General features: G+C 36.7%; 1 pseudogene; it reads right to left on the bottom strand.

Moving 5' to 3' along the window:
• Positions 1–19,795: 19,795 nt before the first annotated feature.
• LOC114698948 lies at positions 19,796–20,147 on the bottom strand (annotated as a pseudogene).
• Positions 20,148–20,362: the final 215 nt, after the last annotated feature.

The following is a 20,362-nucleotide window of genomic DNA, read 5'->3' on the forward strand; positions in this document are numbered from 1 at the left end:
GGGTCTTAGAGTATTCAGTGATTAAATGCTTGCCCCACAAGTATGAGGATCCCCAGAACCCATGTACACAAACACCAGTTGGTTTTGATGATTCACCTATAATTTACAATATCATTGAAATGCTAAACCTGTGGGTGAGGTCTGTGTTTCACTGAGAGACTTTGTGTGGTGATATATTGAGTATCAAATGAAGCTTTCTTGGGGACCAGAGAATAAAGCCAGCTACTAGATTAAACATAGATGCCAGGCAGTGGTGGCACACACCTTTGACCCTAGCACTCTGGATGCAGAGATCTGTCTAAATCTCTTGAGTTCAAAGCCACCCTGGACCACATGAGATTGATTCAGTCTAGGAGAGAAACAGAGCCAGGCAGTGGTGGCACATACCTTTAATCCCAGTACTTGGGAGTCACACACCTTTAATCCTAGCACTTGACATCTCATGACTTCGCTACCAGTATTTGGGAAGCACACACACCATTAATCCCAGCACTAGGAAGGAAGTGATATGGCTGGGCAGAGAAAGGTATACAAGACATGAGGAGACAGGAACTAGGTAGGCTCTTTTCGGCTGAGGACTCAGAGGCTTTCAGCCAGACGATTCCTACAGGTGGGATCTTGCCTTCCATGTGGCTTGAGGGTTCGGTAGTGGTGAGAAGTTTCTCTAGTGGCTTGTTACTTTGTCTCTCTGAACTTTCAGCATTTACCCCAATATCCCAATATCTGGCTCCGGGTTTTTATTATTAAGAATGTTTAGGATTCATGCAATGACTTTGCTTCAATTAGTAATGTTTTGTGAAAGCAAAGGAGTATATTTCTCCACATTAACTGTGGGACTCCATAGCTGCATGCATGAATGCCCATACACACATGTGAACAATCACATACTGTAGAACACATAATATGAAATTGGAAAACAAAAATCACATACACTCAGATACAATGGTAAAGTAAGACAGAAAGTTCATAGGGTTGATTGATTGTGTTGTTTTATTTTTCTGTGAATTTCTTTAGCATTTGCTAAATCCAATCCTTTGTCTTTAAAATAATGAAACAGATACTGAAAGACAGTTGATTATTTTGAAAATGACAAAATCTCTTTAATAGGGAAAATATAAGATTTTTAACACTGCACCTTTAAGATTTGTAATTTTATTGTCACCAGAATTGTTTGTTTTTTTCCTAAAGACCATGGTAAGCCAGTGCTGGTGTTACAGGAATATGATACCATGCTTGGTTTATGTGGTGTTATGTGTGGAGCTGGGAGCTTTTTTCATTCTAGGCAAGCACTCTATCAGCTGAGCTACATCCTCAACCCAATGTTCAATACTTTGCAAGCATTCCCACATTACTTTATCAGTTTTCATTCCTGCACATCCTTTCTTTAGGTTCTGTGTATCAGACACTATTAGACACTCTTCTGAGCATGGAATAGTGAGAAATGAAAAATTAGTCTGTCCTCTCAGATATTGTATTTGCAAGAATACAGCTTAATTCCAAAATAAATATTTACTTTTGAAAAAGCAAATGTTTTGAATTGGCCACCAATAATTCCTAATTGTGTAGATCTTCCACAGAAAAAAAAGCCATTTGATCCTTGGCAGTAAGTCTAGTAAAATAGTTAGCATGAAACCCTGCAAAACAACTAGTTGATTATCTGAGATACTGATTCCATTTTATTGCATAAATCTACAAAATTCTCTATGAAGATCACTCATGGCCTTTCTTAATTTAAACTTAGTTTCCATTTCTAAGTGAAAATTAATTATGTTTTCTAAAAAGTCATCAAAACTATATTTAAAGTTTATGTATCATAATGAAAATATGCTGGTGTGGAAAAAGTTTTCTGAAATTATACAAGTGTAATAATATCTTTGTCTCATCCCAAAGAATGCTATGGATCACTCTGGTATAGTATCTAAACACTGTGTTCTAACAAGTAATGCAATGTGCTTAAACAATCAAACAAGATACACTTAAATTATGAATGTCTATATATTTCAAAATCCTGGGAGTAAGAGGGAATTCTTTAGGATTGTTAATGGGCTGTTTATTGAATACCCTTGTATTTGGAGTCTCCACTTCTAGCCTGATCTCTTATGTTTTGTTTCATTGGTATTTACAGATTTTTCTCCTCTCTAATGACACAATGAGCACTGCCATCTGAAGATGCTGCTCTTAGGGATTTGCTTGTTGTATTTCAAATTTTAGACACATTTAGATCAGAAAAAATGATCAACTTTGATCACCTACTTTTGTTGCCATCCCATTTGTGACCCAATATTTATGTGATCTTAAGTGATGCATGTCACCTCTCATAGAAGAATTTAACTGTCATTACATAATATTGACTGTCAACCTAATTTGAGCTCAAAAGTGTTCATGCCTGTAAGGACAATTCCAGAAGGGTATACCTGAGGTGTGAAGACTCAACCTTGAATGCAGGTCAGATGATTTCATAGACTAGGGTCCTGAACTGAAAGAGCAAGAGCAAATGTGAGTTACATCATAATATCACCATTCATCTCCTTCTCCTTCTCAGTGACTTTCACAATGAAATCAGCAGCTCAAGATCCTGCCAACACACCTTCTCCACCATAAGCCTCAATCTGTGAGCCAGAATTAACTCTTCCTCTCTCCCTCCTTCCCTCTCTTCCTCCTTCTCCCCTTCCTCTCTCCCTCTTTCCTTTCCTTCTTCCTTGGTTTTTTGTCAGGCATTTTGTTCTAGTAATGAGTAAATGAAAGAAAAAATCCAGCAATCCGAGTTTCTCTATGTTTACCAGATACACCCAACAAAGAAACTGGATGGTGGCTAATTCTTATAGATACTCACTGTTGTATATACCACTTTTAAGGTAACTAATTGGTGGGCTGTATGTTCAAACAATTTTCAGAAGCACTAAATAGTATAAAATTAGTGTTGTTGTTGACTATGGGAATGACTGATTATTCAGTAGGTGATCCTGTCAAATAAACTTGAAAATAAACTAATAAAAACGATTGGCAATCAATTTAATGGTTCTTTGTGCTATTTCTGGAAGCTGTTTTTCCCCAGGGGATATTTTTAAATTATATTATGCTTTGTTGAACTTTGTGTTTTGCTTGGGCTCTATGAGTCAATGGGGCTTGGTTGTTGGCAAATACTCTGCAAACAGTGCAGAAATCAAGGAATAAAAGAAGTTTCATGACCTAGATGTCTTTCAGTTGGATAAGGTGGGGTGGGCTAGGTGCCTTTCTTCTAGAAAAGAGGAGTCTTACAAAGGCCTCCTGGGTATTTCCTGTGTTAGTCTGTTCTAGAGGGCCTTTCAATGCTTTAAGAAGGAACAAGGGATATTATGCTTTTCCATTTGCTTATGCCTCACAGCTTTATGTGAAAAATAGTAGTAAATGATACAGGGAAAACCTGGAATCCTTACATGTCATCATTCAAAACCTGGTTCATTTTATTATTACATATTGAGTTTGTATATAAATTTTTTTCCAGCTTCACATATTTTGATGGCAAAAACATGCTCTAAAGAACTGATGTTAAGGCTAGGCCCATCCATTCAGGTATTAAGTGGTGAAAATGCAAACTTCATAGAACATATTCTTTTGGAGAAATAAATTTAGAATTCCAAGCAGAGTCTGTCCAAATAATCAGGTAGAATCAGGTAGTGCAAATCAGAGATATTATCCAGCTTCCTGATGTACATGTAGCTCACAAGGAGACACCTCAATAAATGGTGCTTCAGTTGTAAGTTTTCTCATGTCCCACCCAGTCCACAGCTGCTCAGACCCAAGTAAACACAGAGGCTTATGTTAATTATAACTACGTGGCCATTAGCTTAGGCTTATTACTGACTAGCTCTTACACTTAAATTAACCCATAATTCTTATTTATGTTTAGGCACATGGCTTGGTACTTTTCTCAGTTCTGGTTTGTCATCTCTGTATCTGGCTGGTGACTCCTGACTCAACTTTTCTCTTCCCACAATTCTCTTCTACAGTAGATAGGCTACTTGCCAATCAGCATTTTATTTATCATCCAATCAGAGCAACACATATTCACAGAATACAGAACATCCCACAGCACTCCCCTTTCTGTCTAATCAAAAAAGGTTTTATCTTTAACAGTAAAATTACATATAATAGAACAGTTATCAAGCAAGAATTACAGTTACAACATCTAGTCTATTTGTATTTGGCAAAATTTAAAAAAAATATTCTGTTTATTTTATATTTGTGAGTCTAATGTTTCATATCTAACTCATCGTTTATCATAACTAAGAAAAATTATAACTATAACTATCTAATCTTCAATTACATGAAAGACCTCAGAAGGATATAATATTACCTAAGTAAACTGGAAATGCACTGTAATCATTTCCAAAAATCTGGAATGACAGAGACAGCTGGCTACTTGGACAGTTATCCATAGTTTCTCTGCAAGGTTGGGGCATCCATTCTTCAGCCTACAGGCCTAGAGTCTCTCAGTTGCTTCTTCTTGTGTCCTATTGAATGTCTGACAGTCTCTTCTGTGAAGCAGGAACTATGGATCCTTCATGTCCAGTTAATACAACATTTTGTCAAACAGTCCAGGCAAGAACAATTTCATGCCCAAATGGCTATTTTTGCCAAGAAGAAGATAAACTCCATATGGAGTGTCTTTGATTCCCATCCTCCTTTCTGAGTAAATCAGTGTTGCCAGCAGCAGACATGTCTCACTGTTAAGAAAGTGTAAGTTTTTAAAACATGTTAAATGCCATATTCTGTAGATCTTTGAAGTGTTTGAAGATTACCTACCTAACTGAAATATATCTATGTATATATAGAAAACTTAACTAACATGACTACAAATGTGATTATCATAGATGATTAATTAACAATCTGTAGTTCTTAATTATTTTTTAACATTTAAATGTGTTGTATAAACATAACACCTTAAACAAGAAAAGAAATATATACATATATATATATATATATATATATATATATATATATAGAGAGAGAGAAACACAAAATTAACTAAATTTGTAATAAACTAAAATTTATAGCAATGTAAGCATTTTTAAACAAGTTGTTGCTCTTTAAAAGTAGGTTCATTAATCTACCCTTTCATCTTATCATAGCTATAGTATTCCCTTTCCTTATTATTTTTTTCTTATAAAAGAAAGCATTTAGTTAGTAACCTGCTTACAGTTTCAGAAGTTTAGTCCATTACCATCATGGCAGAGAGCCTGAAATTGGATCAATAGCTGAGAGCTACATGCTGATCTGCAGACAGAGAGAGACAGACTTTGAACTAGGCACAGGCTTTTGAAACCCCAAATTCCACCCCCAGTCACATACTTCCTCCAGTAAAGTCACACTTATTAACCTATAATTCTTTCTTTGTTTTCTTTATTAAGAAATTTTCCTCTGTTAAGTTTCGATTTGGGAGATCTGTCCATGGGTGAAAGTGGGGTATTGAAGTCTTCCACTATTAATGTGTGGGGTTTTATATGTGGTTAAAGCTTTAGTAATGTTTCTTTTACATATGTGGGTGCCCTTGTGTTTGGGGCATAAATGTTCAGAATTGAAACTTCATCTTGGTGGATCATTCCTGTGATGAGTATGAAAATGCCCTTCTTGATCTCTTTTGATTAGATTTTAATTTGAAGTCTATTTTGCTGGATATCAGGATGGCTATACCCACTTGTTTCTTAAGACTGTTTGTTTGGAAAGTCTTTTCCCAGCCTTTTATTCTTAGTATTGTGTCTATCTTTGAATTTGAGGTGTGTTTCTTGTATGCAACAGAAAGATAGGTCCTGCTTTCATATCCATTCTGTAACCTATGTCTTTTTATAGGTGAATTAAGTCCATTGATATTAAGGTATAGTAATGACCAGTGATTGTTCATTCCTGTTATTTTTTGGTGGTAGTGTGTGTGTACTTCTCTTCTTTGGGGTTTACTGCTGTGGCTTTATCTATTCCCTGTGTTTTCGAGGGTGTATCTGACCTCCTTAGATTGGAATTTTCCTTTTAGTGCTTTCTGAAGGGCTGGGTTTGTGGACAAGTATTGTTTAAATCTGGCTTTGTCTTGGAATGTCTTGTTCACTCCAACTATGATAATTGAAAGTTTTGCTGGGTATATTAGTCTAGGCTGGCATCCATGGTCTCTTAGTGTCTCTATTACATCTGTCTAGGTCCATCTGGCTTTCAAAGTCTCCATTGAGAAATCGGGTGTTATTCTGATGGGTTTGCCTTTATAAGTCACTTGGCATTTTTCCTTTGCTCCTCTTAATATTCTTTCTTTATTCTGTATGTTTAGTTGTTTAATTATTATGTGGTGAAGGGATTTTTTTGGGGGGTCTAGTATGTTTGGTGTTCTATAGGATTCTTGTATCTTCATAGGTAGGCATTTCCTTCTTTAAGTTGGGAAAGTTTTCTTCTATGATCTTGTTGAATATATTTTCTGTGCCTTTATTTGGTATTCTTCTCCTTCTTCTATCCCTATTATTCGTAGGTTTGGTCTTTTCATTGTGTCCCAAATTTCTTGGAAATTTTGGGTCATGACTTTGTTGGCTTTAGTGTTTTCTTCAATGACTGATGGAGGCAGATGCAGAGATCCATGGCCAGGCACCAGGCTGAGCTCCAGGAATCCAATTGATGAGAGAGAGGAGAGATACTGCAGGCGAGGGATGTCAAGATCATGATGGGAGGACATGCAGAGATGACCAGCCACACTAGTGGAATCACTTTCCTTCTTTAAAATAGTTTGCATTTATAATCAACCCTCTTTAAATAAAAATAAACATTTGTAAACAATATTTTGGAATTTGGGCATCACTTGTCATGCTATTTCTTGCTGGATGAGGGTGCTGGCAATCTTATGGGGATCCTGAGAAAATTAAGAATTATAGTAAAGTCCTGACTGGAATAGTCTGAGAGGCAGCATTGTCTGAGACAATTGCCTTGAAGCTGTTCTGGATGTTGGATCATCTGGGCCATGGATTCATTGGAGACCTTTCAGGGGGTCTTGGCTGGTCAAATCTGATTCTTCTTAACCTGAAACAAATCCATAGCCTCTTGCTTTCTGTGGAAACAAAAGTAGCCACTCCTTTCCAAAGAAACATATTCTTAGATCCAGATTTTGAATCAAGATACCTTTAAAATATACATATTGGTTTAACTGAGCAGCCTTTAAAGTTAAATGTCTTTCTGCAGTTAAAAAGCCCAAATATAATATAATCCATACTCTTTGTGTGATTCATCTTTATGTGGCTTATTTTTTATATTACTTTTACTGCCCCTTTAAAAGACTTTATTTTTTAAAACTATTTATTTATATAACTGTCTATATTCATTTTATTTTCTCTTCCAAGCCTATGTACATTTTTACACACACTGTAAACCATTTAATGTCTTATTCCATCCGAATCTATCTTATTGTGAATCTTTTGCTTTAAACTGCAGTGGCTAGTATTGAAATGACAGCTTTGGCTGCTTGATCTGCCCACCTCAACTTTCCAACATGGCTGTGATATGTTTTCAGCCACCCTTGAATGCCTTACTCTCTGCTCTGGGAGGCAGTGGATCTATGCTTCCCTCCAGCAGCGTGTAGCCAAAAACCTGTGTGTGTGTGTGTGTTGTGTGTGTGTGTGTGTGTGTGTGTGTTCGCGCGCGCGCGCGCGCGCGTGTTAGCAAAGGTTAAATCCAACAGGCACCACTGTGTGACTTGGAGAAGCCTCTGTGTACTGCAGCAGGAATCCATAGCCATGCTGCTTAGCTCATGGTGGCTGGTGGCTAGCGGCCAGCTCCATCACATAGGCAGATTTCAGTAGATGAGTTTGAGCTGCTGCTGGCATGAGACTGTGAGACTAGGAAGCCCAGTGTGGGTCCATTTCTGTGGGTTCAGAATCTATAAGCTTTTTTAAAGCATCTATATGCCTCAAGGCCGCACATTGGTCCCCAATGTGAAGAGAAATCTCAGGTGACTGTCCAGGAAGCTGGCTGTTTCTGTCATAACTCATTCTTGGAAGTTGCTTGTTTGCATGTTACTAGGTCCTATTTCCTTCTTGGGCCTCTGAGAGAGCTGAAGATTAGATAGTTGTAGTTACAGTTTTCCTTGTTATGAAATTCAGAAAAGTAATTCAATAAGACGTGTTAAGTATATAAGTTTGAAAGATATAATAAGATATTTTTCTATTGGTAATATAAGTTAGGATAGAAAGTGAATTAGGTACATTTTGAACTCACTAACATAGGATAAATAATAGAATATTTTCTCTGAATTTGTCAAATGCAAATGGACTATACATTGTTGGTGTATTTATAGCTGTATATAGTTAATGCACTTATTGTATATAGTTTTTCCTTGTATTAGTTATAACCTTTTAAAATGTTTTATTTTTTTATTAGTCAAAAAAGGGTAAATATGGTGATATTTTATTTGTGCTTTAATAAATAAAGCTTGCCTGGAGATCAGAGGAAAAAGGCCAGCCATTATAAGTAAACAATGAAGTCATGCAACGGTAGCACATGACTTTAATCTTATCACTTGGCAGGCAAGATCTCTGTGTGTTCAAGGCCACAATGAAAACAGAGCCAGATGTGGTGGCACACACCTTAATTCCAACACTAGTTAACCATGGAGGTATGGAGGTCTGTACAGACAGACAGGAAGTGACAGAGCTGTGTAGGAAGAGGAAGTGATGTAGCTGAACAGAAAACAAATCAGATGGCAGGACAGCAAGTCATACGTGTGTGTGGGTACACAGGAAGTAACTCATTTGGAAGCTACAGAGTTGGTGATGTAAGGTTGGCTGGTGGCTTTCCTTATTTCCCTGATCTCTCTAAGGCTTTCACCCCTATATTTGGCTCTGTGTTTTTTTTATTTAATAAGACTGTTTAGAAATTAATCAACACCTGTTGTTTGAACTAACTGAGATTGGAAGGCTTGTGAAAGGCCCAAGAACCAAGCTCTTTCTCATCTTCTGTTGCCTTCCTGTCTTCATCCAGAAAACTAGTCATGAAAATCAGGATTCCTTTCTAGGAGGTAGGTCACAGAACCTGGAACTGTTCTCAACACACACACACACACACACACACACACACACACACACACACACACACACTAAAATAAAATAACAAAAACTATGTCAACCCTAGATATAGTACTCTTCCTCAGATTTCCTTGTAAGAGCTGTCCATAAAGACATTCTGCTATGTAATTTGTCTGAGAGTAGACCACTAGACATTCATTCTAGATAGGGTCCTGCCCTGTGTTTACAGAGAAGCAAAGATGAATATAAACTTATAAACTTTTTTGACTGTTGTCCCCATAGGTCAGTTAGTGTCACATTTGTTGCACACTCCTGTGTCCACACTGCTGTTTGTCCTAAGCTGAATCATAGATATTTTCCCTTTGATCCTTGAGTTCTCACTTTTTCAATCTCCTGATTTAGGTTATATTTCAATTAAATCAATTTGACCTAGCTTCTCCAGTTCATCTGTATTTGACAGCTTTGTTTCAGACCAGACCAGAAACCACAAGAAGATGGAAGAAAAACTCTGTTAATTACTTGGAATACAGTACTTAAGAATATTACTAGTTTCACTCCAGTTGTGATGTTTACAAGAGGCTGAAAGTATAAGTTAATAAGCTTACAACTAGATGAATAAAATGATTTCAAACAGTGATAACTTTTTTACAAAAATAAAATCAGGATGTGGTAAATTAGAAGTAAGCCTGAGGGTGGGAAGAGTCCTCAGATTTAAATAATGATTGAAACACTTTTGAGAAAATATTTTAGTTGTTACTGAATCACAGATAAACTACTTCATCACTAAATCAACTTCTCAAAAAATTAAGATCACCATCATTATTTTACTGCCCTTAGTATCTGTATTCATTCCATCTTAAAACAATATCTCCAAATAATTCTCAAATTCTTAAGTCCCTCTCTAAATTATAACACACACACACACACACACACACACACACACACACACACACACACACACCTTTACTACAATTTTGATAATTAAACCAAAAGATAAAAATAAAGGCACCTCTAAAGCAAAATAATTTGTTGAGCTATTACACAGGATAACTACAAGAAGGATCTAACTAAGACAGTGATGTACAGCTACCAGAGTAGAGGCATATAACAGTTAGAAAGTAACCATTATGTTACACTCTAAGGATACCTTTGCTGAAGAAGGAAGATACTCTTTCACTCTATATTAAACCTACATTAGAGATAGAAAAGAAGTGATGTATAATAACAAGGGAAGTTCAGAAAATATGTGTCAGGGTGCTGTGAGAAAAGATGGAATGTAGATTCTAGATTCAGTTGTTTAAACAGAACATTTTAACCATTTGTATTGTTCCTGACAATACAAAATCTTAACATACTCTTTCTGTTTATTCATTTAGTAGCTGCAAACACCTTTGATAGACATTTATCAACACTGATCTACTTCATCCTGGATGTCATACTTTTCTTTTGTCAATACTTTGCACTTCTATTCTTATCTCCTTTGATTTTGGTGACTAAAGGAATGATTTTGTACATAATTAATTTTTTATCATATGGTATTAATATGTGCATGTGTTCTTATGTTTGTAAAGTGTATATACAAGTATTGTGACTATAATACATCTTGGTACACATTGTTCAAACTCAAACTTCATATCCCAGGAATGTAAATTTAAGAGTTCTTCTCTCTAAACTTAATTATTAGTGTATACTTAGAATTAAGTTTTTTTAACTTTATATTTATAACTCCATATTCATTCAAACATATAACATTAACATATATTCTTAAAAACATATTATTAATTCAGTTTATATTGTGTGAGTATTATAAAATTGGTATTATACCATGTATTGCCTTTTTAGGATATTTTTATCAATATTATATCCATAAATTTATCCAAAATGTTGAATATATCGATTGATTTTCACTGATATACAGTGCCTTATTGTGTACATATTCCATACTTTATTTATATAGTAGGTCATTGGATGTCATCTGGGTTGTTTATAGATGCTATAATAAATAATCCTGGACAGTTAGAGATGAATTGTAGGAGATAAAAAACTTTTTATTCACATCTCTGAGGTCTACTCTGCTAAAACCAAATATCAGTAGACAAGTTAAAGGGAAAAAAAAAGACACATATATTTATTAATGTGATCAATAGTCACATAAAATAGGACACTCCATGAAAAAATAATGGTTGAAGCTTAAATATCTTCTTCATAGGTAAAGAAGCAAACACAATGGGGGCTGGTCACTTTAGAGGTGGTAGTAAATTATCTCAGGCAAAATCAGGAGTCTGAAAATAGAAAGGCATCCAGAAAAAAGGGTGTGCACATGTGGAGAGAAAATGGTAATAAGTTGGCAAAGATAGACGTTGTAGTTCTATGAGTTGACTCAGCAGTTAAAGGTGAAATTCAATCCTCAACAGACACTTCATGTAAGGAGAGAAAGGAACTCCACAGGGCAAATTTTTTCTGACCTTTATATGCACTCTAATATCCAGGCTCTAGGTTTCCTGATGAGTTTCCTGCACACCCACACACAAATATGCACACATACATACACACACGTACACACACATACATGCAAACATATATACACACACACAAACACGGGGGGGGGGGAAGGAAGGAAGGAAGGAAGGAAGAAGGAAAGAAGGAAGGAAGGAAAGAAAGAAGAAGAAAAAAAAAGAAAGAAAGAAAGAAAGAAAGAAAGAAAGAAAGAAAGAAAGAAAGAGAAAGAAAGAAAGAACAGAATAAGAAAGAAAGAACAGAATAAGAAGTGGAAGCAGAAGCTGAGGAGGAGAGGGGAGAAAGGAATCAAAATGAAATAATTTTTAATGATTCTTTTTAAGAATAAAAGCAGAGACTTCTAGGTTGTTTCTAGGTACTTGCTATTGTTGCTATGAATATAGTTGAGTATGTGTCCTTGTGGTATGATTAAGCATCCTTTGGGTCTATATCCAAGAGTGGTATCATTGGGTCTTGAGGTAGATTGATTCCAAATTTTCTAAGAAGTCACCATACTGATTTCCAAAGTGGCTGTACAAGTTTTCATTCTCACCAACAGTGGAGGAGTGTTCCCCTTGCTCCACACCCTATCCAACATAAGCTGTCTTCAGTGATTCTGATTTTAGCCATTCTGACAGGTGTAAGATGGTATCTCAGAGTCATTTTGATTTGCATTTTCCTGATGACAAAGGATATTTAGCAATTCCTTAAATGTCTTTTAAATATTTGAGATTCTTCTGTTGAGAATTCTCTGTTTAAATCTGTAGCCCATTTTTAATTGAACTTTTTGGTATTTTGAAGTATAGTTTCTTGAGTTCTTTATATATTTTGGAGATCACCCCTTCCTTTGTCAGAAGTGGGGTTGGTGAAGATATTTTCCCATTCAGTAGGCTGTCATTTTGTCTTATTTATTGTGTCCTTTGCCTTACAGAAGCTTCTCAGTTTCAGGAGATCCCATTTATTATTTGTTGCTCTCAGTGTCTGGGTTACTGGTGTTATACTTAGGAAATGTTTCCCTGTGCCAATGAGTTCGAGGCGATTATCTGCTTTCTCTTCTATCATGTTCAGTGTAGATGGATTTATGTTGAGGTCTTTGATCCACTTGGACTTGAGTTTTGAGCATGAGGAGAGATAGGGATCTATTTGCAATCTTATACATGTTGACATCCAGTTCTGCCAGCACTATTTGTTAAAGATACTTTATTTTTCCATTGTACAGTCTTAGCTTCTCTGTCAAAAATCAAGTGTTCATAGCTGTGTTAATGTCAGGGTCTTCAATTTAATTCCATTGGTCCATGTATCAGTTTTTATGCCAATATCAAGCTGTTTTTATTACTACAGTGTAGCCGAAATTCTAAGTGGTCTCATTAAATAGAAAACACAGAGCCAAATATAGGGGTGAAACCCTTAGAGATCAGGAAAATAGTGAGAGCCACCAACCAACCTTACCTTACCAGCTTTGCACCTTCCAAAATGCCATGACTTCCTGTCTACCCAGGCTTTTACTGCCTTGTTGTTCTACCCTCTCATTGGTGCTTAACCCAGCTATCTCACTTCCTTGTCACTGTCTATATGTACAGACCTCCAGGTCTCTATGGTTGGTACTAGAATTAAAGGCATGTGTCACCACGCTTGGCTTTGTTCCCTAGTATCGCCTTGAAGACAGAGAGACTCTGCCTGCCAAGTGATTGGATTAAGGGCGTGTGCTACCACTGCATGACTTTCATGTTTACTTAAAACGGCTTTCTATTTCCTCTGATCTCCAGGCAAATTTTATTTATTAACATACAAATAAAATATCACCATATTTCAGCACAAATAAAATATCACAAATAAAATATAGTATTATATACTATAGATCTATAGTATAACTTGAAGTCAGGAATGGTGATACCTCTGGAAGTTGATTATTGTAACAGATTGTTTTAGCTATCCTAGGTTTTTTTTTTTTTTAATTTTTCCATATGAAGTTGAGTATTCTTCTTTCCTGGTCTTGTGGAACTGTATTGTGGTTTTGATGGGAATTGCATTGAATCTATATATTGCTTTTGGTAAGATTGCCATTTTTATTATGGTGGTTATATCTATCCATGAGCATAGGAGATCTTTCCATTTTCTGGTATCTTCTTCACTTTCTTTCTTTAGGGACTTATTGTCATACAGGTCTTTCACTTGTTTGGTGAGAGTTACCCCAAGGTATTTTATATTATTGTGGCTACTGTAAAAGGTGATGTTTCTCTGATTTCTTTGTCAGCCCATTTATCATTTGTATATAGAAGGGCTACTGTGTTTTTTGAGTCAATCTTGTATCCTGCCATGTTATTGAAGGTATTTATCAGTTGTCGGAGTTCCCTGGTAGAATCTTTGGGGTCACTTATGTATATTAACATATCATCTAAAAATAGCAAAAGTTTGACTTCTTACTTTCCAGTTTGTAATTCCCTTGATCTCCTTTTGTTGTTGTATTGCTCTAGCTAGATTTTTGAGTACTATATTGAATAGATATGGGGAGAGTGGACAACCTAGATGCCTCTCAACTGAAGAATGGATAAGGTAAATGTGATATATATACACAATGGAGTATTACTCAACTGTGAAAAACAATGACATCATGAAATTTACAGGCAAATGGATGGAACTAGAAAATATCATCCTGAGTGAGGTAACCCAGACTCAGAAAGACAAACATGGTATGTACTCACTCGTAAGTGGGGATACTAGATATAAAACAAAAGATAATCAGACTATAACCCACAGCTTCAGAGAAGCTAGGAAAGAATGAGAATCCTAAGAGGGACACATGGATCACCTTGGGAAGGGGAAAACAGATGAGCTCTCCATGAGTAAACTGGGGATGGGGTCAGGCAAAAGAGGTGAGGGGATAGGGGATGAGAACATGGTCAAACTCTGGAAGGAATAGAGTGGGGGAGCAATGAAAGTGATATCTTGATAGAGGGAGATATTATGGGGTAAGGGAGAAACTTGATGCTAGGGAAATTCCCAGGAATCTATAAGGATGACCCCAGATTAGACTACCAGCAATGATGAAGAAGGTGCCTGAACTGGCCTACCCTGGTAATCAGATTGGTGAATAGCCTAACTGTCATCATAGAGCCTTCATCCTGTAACTGATGGAAGCAGATGAAGAGATCCACAGCAAAGCACCAGGCAGAGGTCTGAGAGTCCAGTAGAAGATGGGAAGAGATATTATATGAGCAGGGGATGGGTCAAGAGCATGTTGGGGAAATCTGCAGAGATAACCGAAGCAAGCTCATTGGAACTCATGAACTTTAGACCAACACCTGTGGAACCTGCATGGGACTGGACTAGACCCTCCGAAGAGATATTATATGAGCAGGGGAGGGGTCAAGATCATGTTGGAGAAATCTACAGAGATAACTGAAGCAAGCTCATTGGAACTCATGAACTTTAGACCAACAACTGTGGAACCTGCATGGGACTGGACTAGACCCTCCACATGTGAAAGACAGATGTAAGGCTTGGTCTCTTTAAGGGGTCCCTGGCAGTGGGATCAGGATCTATCCCTGGTGCATGAGATGACTTTCTGGAGTTCATTACCTATGGTTATATATCTTGCTCACCCTTGATGCAGATGGAGGGGCTTGGCCCTGCCTCAGCTAAGTGTATCAGACTTTGCTGACTCCCCACAGGAGGCCCTTACCCTTTTGGTGGAGGGGATGAAGGTGAGTCAGTGAGGGGAGACTTGGGGTCAGTGGGAGCTGGGATGAGAGGGGGAATCTGTGGTTGGTATGTAAAATGAATAAAAAAAATTAAATAATAAAAATACAAAAATAAGAATAAAAGCAGAAGTCATTTCAGATAAAACCTGTTCAATGATAGTCTTCCAAAGACTAGCAAGAGTATTTAGTGTACCCAGGTGGAGAAACTTGAGTCTTCTTTTCTCTTTCTTTCCCTGTCCTCAGTCAAATGTTAGAGGGAATCTTAGAGCAGTTGCATTTTTTTTTTAAAGAATTTCCTCCAGTCAAATAAAGCAACAGGGATAGAGCCCATTTCTTATCAAGAGGTAGAAAGACTAAGGAAGCCTAGAGAAACCTTGATTCTCAGTCAAGTTGTACAGCATGACAATGGCCTTTAATTCAATGTTCTCAGGGAAACACAGTGTTATACTATTACTCTCTGTGTGAATGTAGAACACCTGAATGGTCTGGAGTTGATTACGTATCTTACAAGAAGATTTCAGGTCATTTCACACGTTTGTACTCACTTCACAAAGCACTGACTTCCTCTTCATATTGATTATATGAATTATACTTCCACTGGTAGAATATAAGCTTTCTATACCCTTTATAATTTTTTAACATTAGATAATGAATGATATTCATTGAATTTCTAAAGAATAATATATTTATATCATATTCAATTTTTGATTATTATTAAACTTTTGCTTTTAATATTTTTTGGTTTTGTTTCCTCTAAGACATTTGCATATGTTTATTGTCCATTTACTTATTCATTTATGTGTATGTTTGGTTTAATTTTTGTTGCAAATTCAGGTGGAATTAGATATTTGTCATTTCCCATCAAGGACTTTACCACCTGTAGATTAAAAATATTTTTCTAAGTTTTAAGTTTTTGGTTTTTTTAAACTGAAATAGAATTCCAGTACTTTAAATACTCCATTTCCTTCTTTCAACCCCTCCCAACTATCCTCCCTCCAATCAATCCTATGCCCCTACTCTCAAGTTGATGGCCTCATTTTCTTTAAATATTTTATACACAGAATTATGTGTACACATATATGTAAGCATAAATAAACAAATACAATATGTTGAGTTAGTTTTTGTAATTTGTGTGGATATGATTCCAGGGCTGAACAATGTTCATCAAACAACTAAAACGTGGACTTATCCATGGGAAAGGTTAATTCTTCATGTCCCAGCAGTCATTGCATGCCTTAGTTCTTTGTCTAAGGGCAGGACCCTGTGAATATGTACTGTTTATAGGTTAACACACCCATTGTTATTGCCATGACTCCAGTCCATATATATATAGCCTTTTTCTAGAAAAGGCTGTTTTATTACCAGCTTCCTAGTATTCTGGTTCTTATAAAATCCCCACCCTTCTCTTCCATGATTTTTCCTGAGCCATAGATGCAAGAGCTGTGATGTAGCAGTACCCACAGAGGCAGAGATTTCCATAATCCTTTGACCTCTGCATTGTCTTCAGTGTGGTTTTCTGTGATGGTCTGCATTTTCTGTAAAGAGAGGCTTCTTTGATGAAAAGTGGCATAACAATAAGATTTATGATAGAGTAAGGAATTGTGATGGTCTATGAAAGATTCCTTTCTAATCTCCCTTATTTTGCTAGCTGGGGAAGCTGGCTAGGTTTACATTTCCAGGCATTATTTTCTTCCTGTTGAGTGGGTTTTAAGTAAAATTATACAGCAGTTGACTATCATTTATATGTGTATGAGTGTCATAATATGTTGGTCATTGTTCTGTACTACCCAGCCGCAACACCTATGAACAGTGACATTAAAAGTATGACAGAAAAAAACTCTATGAGATCTCAACTCTATGCAAAGAAATATAGCCAAGTGAGGAAAACATGGACTGGGAGAGGTGATTTTCCTTAGAGAATAGCACACCAATTGGCTGTCTATTACTAAGAGATCAGCCTTGAAAATACACAAACAGGTAGCATTACATGGATTGAAGAGATTCATATTCAGAAATCTCCATCTCTATATAATTAATTTTGTAGTTAAATTATAGCCTCAAAAATAAATTATGTGTATATTCATATATTAGATTACATGATTACATATGGACTAAACATGTACATATTGTACATACTTTGTTATCTAAACAATATGACACAAAAATTTAAAGAACATTTATAATTTTTATTGAACTATTTACAGATTTTATTTGTAGTATACAGGGATACACACTAAATTATGTGCAAACACTATACCACTCTATGTAAATAATCTTAGAATCTTCAGACTTGGGAGCCCAGGGCTAATTGAACCAAATCCCCTAGGGACCTAACCGACAGCTAATTCTTCTTTAAAACTATGAATTCTCTGTTTCATATGTGCCTTAATTGTTCATTTGTTGGGTGTCACACATGCTAAGCACTCTACCACTGAGCTGTATTTGATATCATTTTATGAACCTTTGGAAGGAAACAACGTTCCTTTAAAATGGTTCTAAACCTATAGGTTTAATTATAGTTGTTTACCCTCATCAAAGGAGTTGCTTTGTGAGGAAGATGGAGATGACTAGAGCAAGGTACAATTGGCCAAAACATAGAGAACAGGTACAGTGAATGCTCTGCATCAAAGACTTGGGAAACATCATGGAAAAGGGTCTGGACAGATTACAGAAGCCAGGAACCAAAGCATTTGCTGAGGGGCAGTGTCTTTGTGTATGTGGCACAAAAGGTAAATCCATGAAATCTGAAGAGTATGGTTGTCTATAGAAGACCTGAAAAGGGCAAACAACAATGCAGGAAAGTGGATGGGAAAAGGACCAGAAAGCCCCACCTGTAGACGAAGACTTACAGGCTATTAATAACTGCTATGAGAGGAAGAAGCAGCATGGTTCAAGGATTATGCCCCTAATAGGTGATCAAATCCCATGGGGTCAGGCCTAAATATGTATTGGAGAAACACTGAATGAACCCTGTGGGTTGAGTTCATAATTTTTGTGTAATAATAATAATTAAAGAATAAGAGGCAATGGTTTTGAGAAGGAGATGGAGCAAAAGGGAAGAGATAGAGAAAGAAGAGTTAAGGAGGAAATGATGCAAATATAGTACTCACATATGGAAATCTCCACATAAGTAAATATATACATACACTAAAAATAAAGCTGAAAAACAGTTGCTGTTTTCATAGGACAGTTTTTAACCCAGCATCATTTATAAATAATTACTTATTCTGAGTCACAAACAGCATTATTTTATAACTGAGGTTCGTATGTTCACATGTCATTGTTTAACTGATTAAGTGCTAGTCTTTTGCAATACCTCCTCTATCAAGTCATAGATTGATCTGGCCTATTATAATTTCAATAATATTGAAGAATTGTATGATTTTATTTGACTGAGTTGATGGTGTGTAGTACATGGTATATTAATTTGCAAATATGTCTAGAGTCTTGTCCCTATAATCTATGAATATTACCTCAAGTGTAAAAGTAAAATTTGCAGTGTAGTTAAGGATCTTGAGATGAGAGGTTTTCTTGGGTATTCTGGATGAGTAGTTGTGGACACTATGGTTATTAGGAAGAAGAAAGCAAACTCAAATCAGTAAAAGAAGATTTGACTAAGCAAGGAGATTTACAAACTGACAAAGCGCTGAAAGCTAAGGCATGAAGTTGTCCTGTACTAACTGAAAACAATGGCACACACCTTTAATTCCAGAACTGGGGGGCAGGGCAGAGGCAGGCCTGTCCTTGTGAGTTTGAGGGAATCCTGGTCTACATAGTCAGTTCCAGGACAGGCAGAATACACAGAGAAACTCTGTCTCACAAGAGAAAAGAAAAGAAAAGAAGAAAAAGAAAAGAATAGAAAAGAAATATATTCTCATTGAGTGTCCAGAAGAAATTCAAATAGCACTTTAATTCAGCCCTAATAGACTCATTTCAGATAACCTGCATCAATGACACCAAGACTGCAAAGCTAATTCTTGTAGCTTTGAACCATTACATTCTTAATGCTCCAGAGTAAATTGAAAAGCAATACAGGTCATTGCAGTGTTTTGTAATGGGAAATGATATTATTTTACTTATGTTTTAGCAATAGCAGTTCTTGAGGGACATAGTAGCAGTAATTTGGTGATTGTTGTAATAACAGAAACTATGGTATTGAAGGTAAATATTGAACCTTGACATTTGAGTGTGCAACAGAAGCATGCGTATGTCTTTAAACTTCTGCCTCCGTACTTTCAGAAGAGGAGAAACCTCTGCTCTTTCTATGAATTAATAAGGTCTTATCCCAATGTGGTATTCTCTATACCTGGAAAAAAATTAAAGAAGGCAGAGGGAAAGTAAAGGACCATATCTTGCTAAATGCCCCTCAGTTTTCTGTCCTTAGAGTCTAAAACTTCTATTATCTCCACAACTGTCCACACTTTATCAAAATATACATGAGTACACAGTTTCCCTATTGAGGTCTTCATTTCTGAAGCCTCTCAAACCAGGGAAAATTACACAAACTAAACTTGAATGCTTCCTTTTTTTAAAAAACACATAAAAAGGCTTTATTTGCAGGGGAGCCAGAATTCAATCAAGCAAGCCAAATCCCAAGTCATCATCTGGCTCCTAGGACTCCTCCTTCTTCTCCTCATCTTCCTTCTCCTCTGCTGCAGCAGGGGCAGAACCAGCAAGCAGGAGCTGCAGAGCCAGGGGCAGCAGAAACAGTCACATTCCCACCAGCAGGCACACTGGCAAGTCTGCCAACGCCCTGGGCGATGACATACTCAATGTTATTTCCATTCAGTTCTCTGATGACCTTGTTGAGCCAGTAATCGTCCACCTTGAAGACCATGCTGTCTAGTGTCTTCTTTGTGTCTTTGGCGCTAGGAGAGGAGTTGCCCCCAAGGGCAGCAAGCAAATAAGAGGCGACATAGGGCATGTGGGCTGCTGCAGACCGGCCTCATGCGTGTGACCTCGGTGATGACATGCAGCGAAAGGCACTCCCTTTTGTTAATATGCCTTTTGTAATGAGTATCTCAGTCATGGAGTTGGCTATATTGACAATTTCAGAAAAAAAAAAAGGATTTTTCTTTTCTCCTTTACATAGTACAATAGAGGTTATAGTTTAGATGGGGCCACAGACTGGTAGAGGTA

This window comes from Peromyscus leucopus, chromosome 4 (genome assembly GCF_004664715.2).
Source record: "Peromyscus leucopus breed LL Stock chromosome 4, UCI_PerLeu_2.1, whole genome shotgun sequence".
Taxonomy (NCBI): domain Eukaryota; kingdom Metazoa; phylum Chordata; class Mammalia; order Rodentia; family Cricetidae; genus Peromyscus; species Peromyscus leucopus.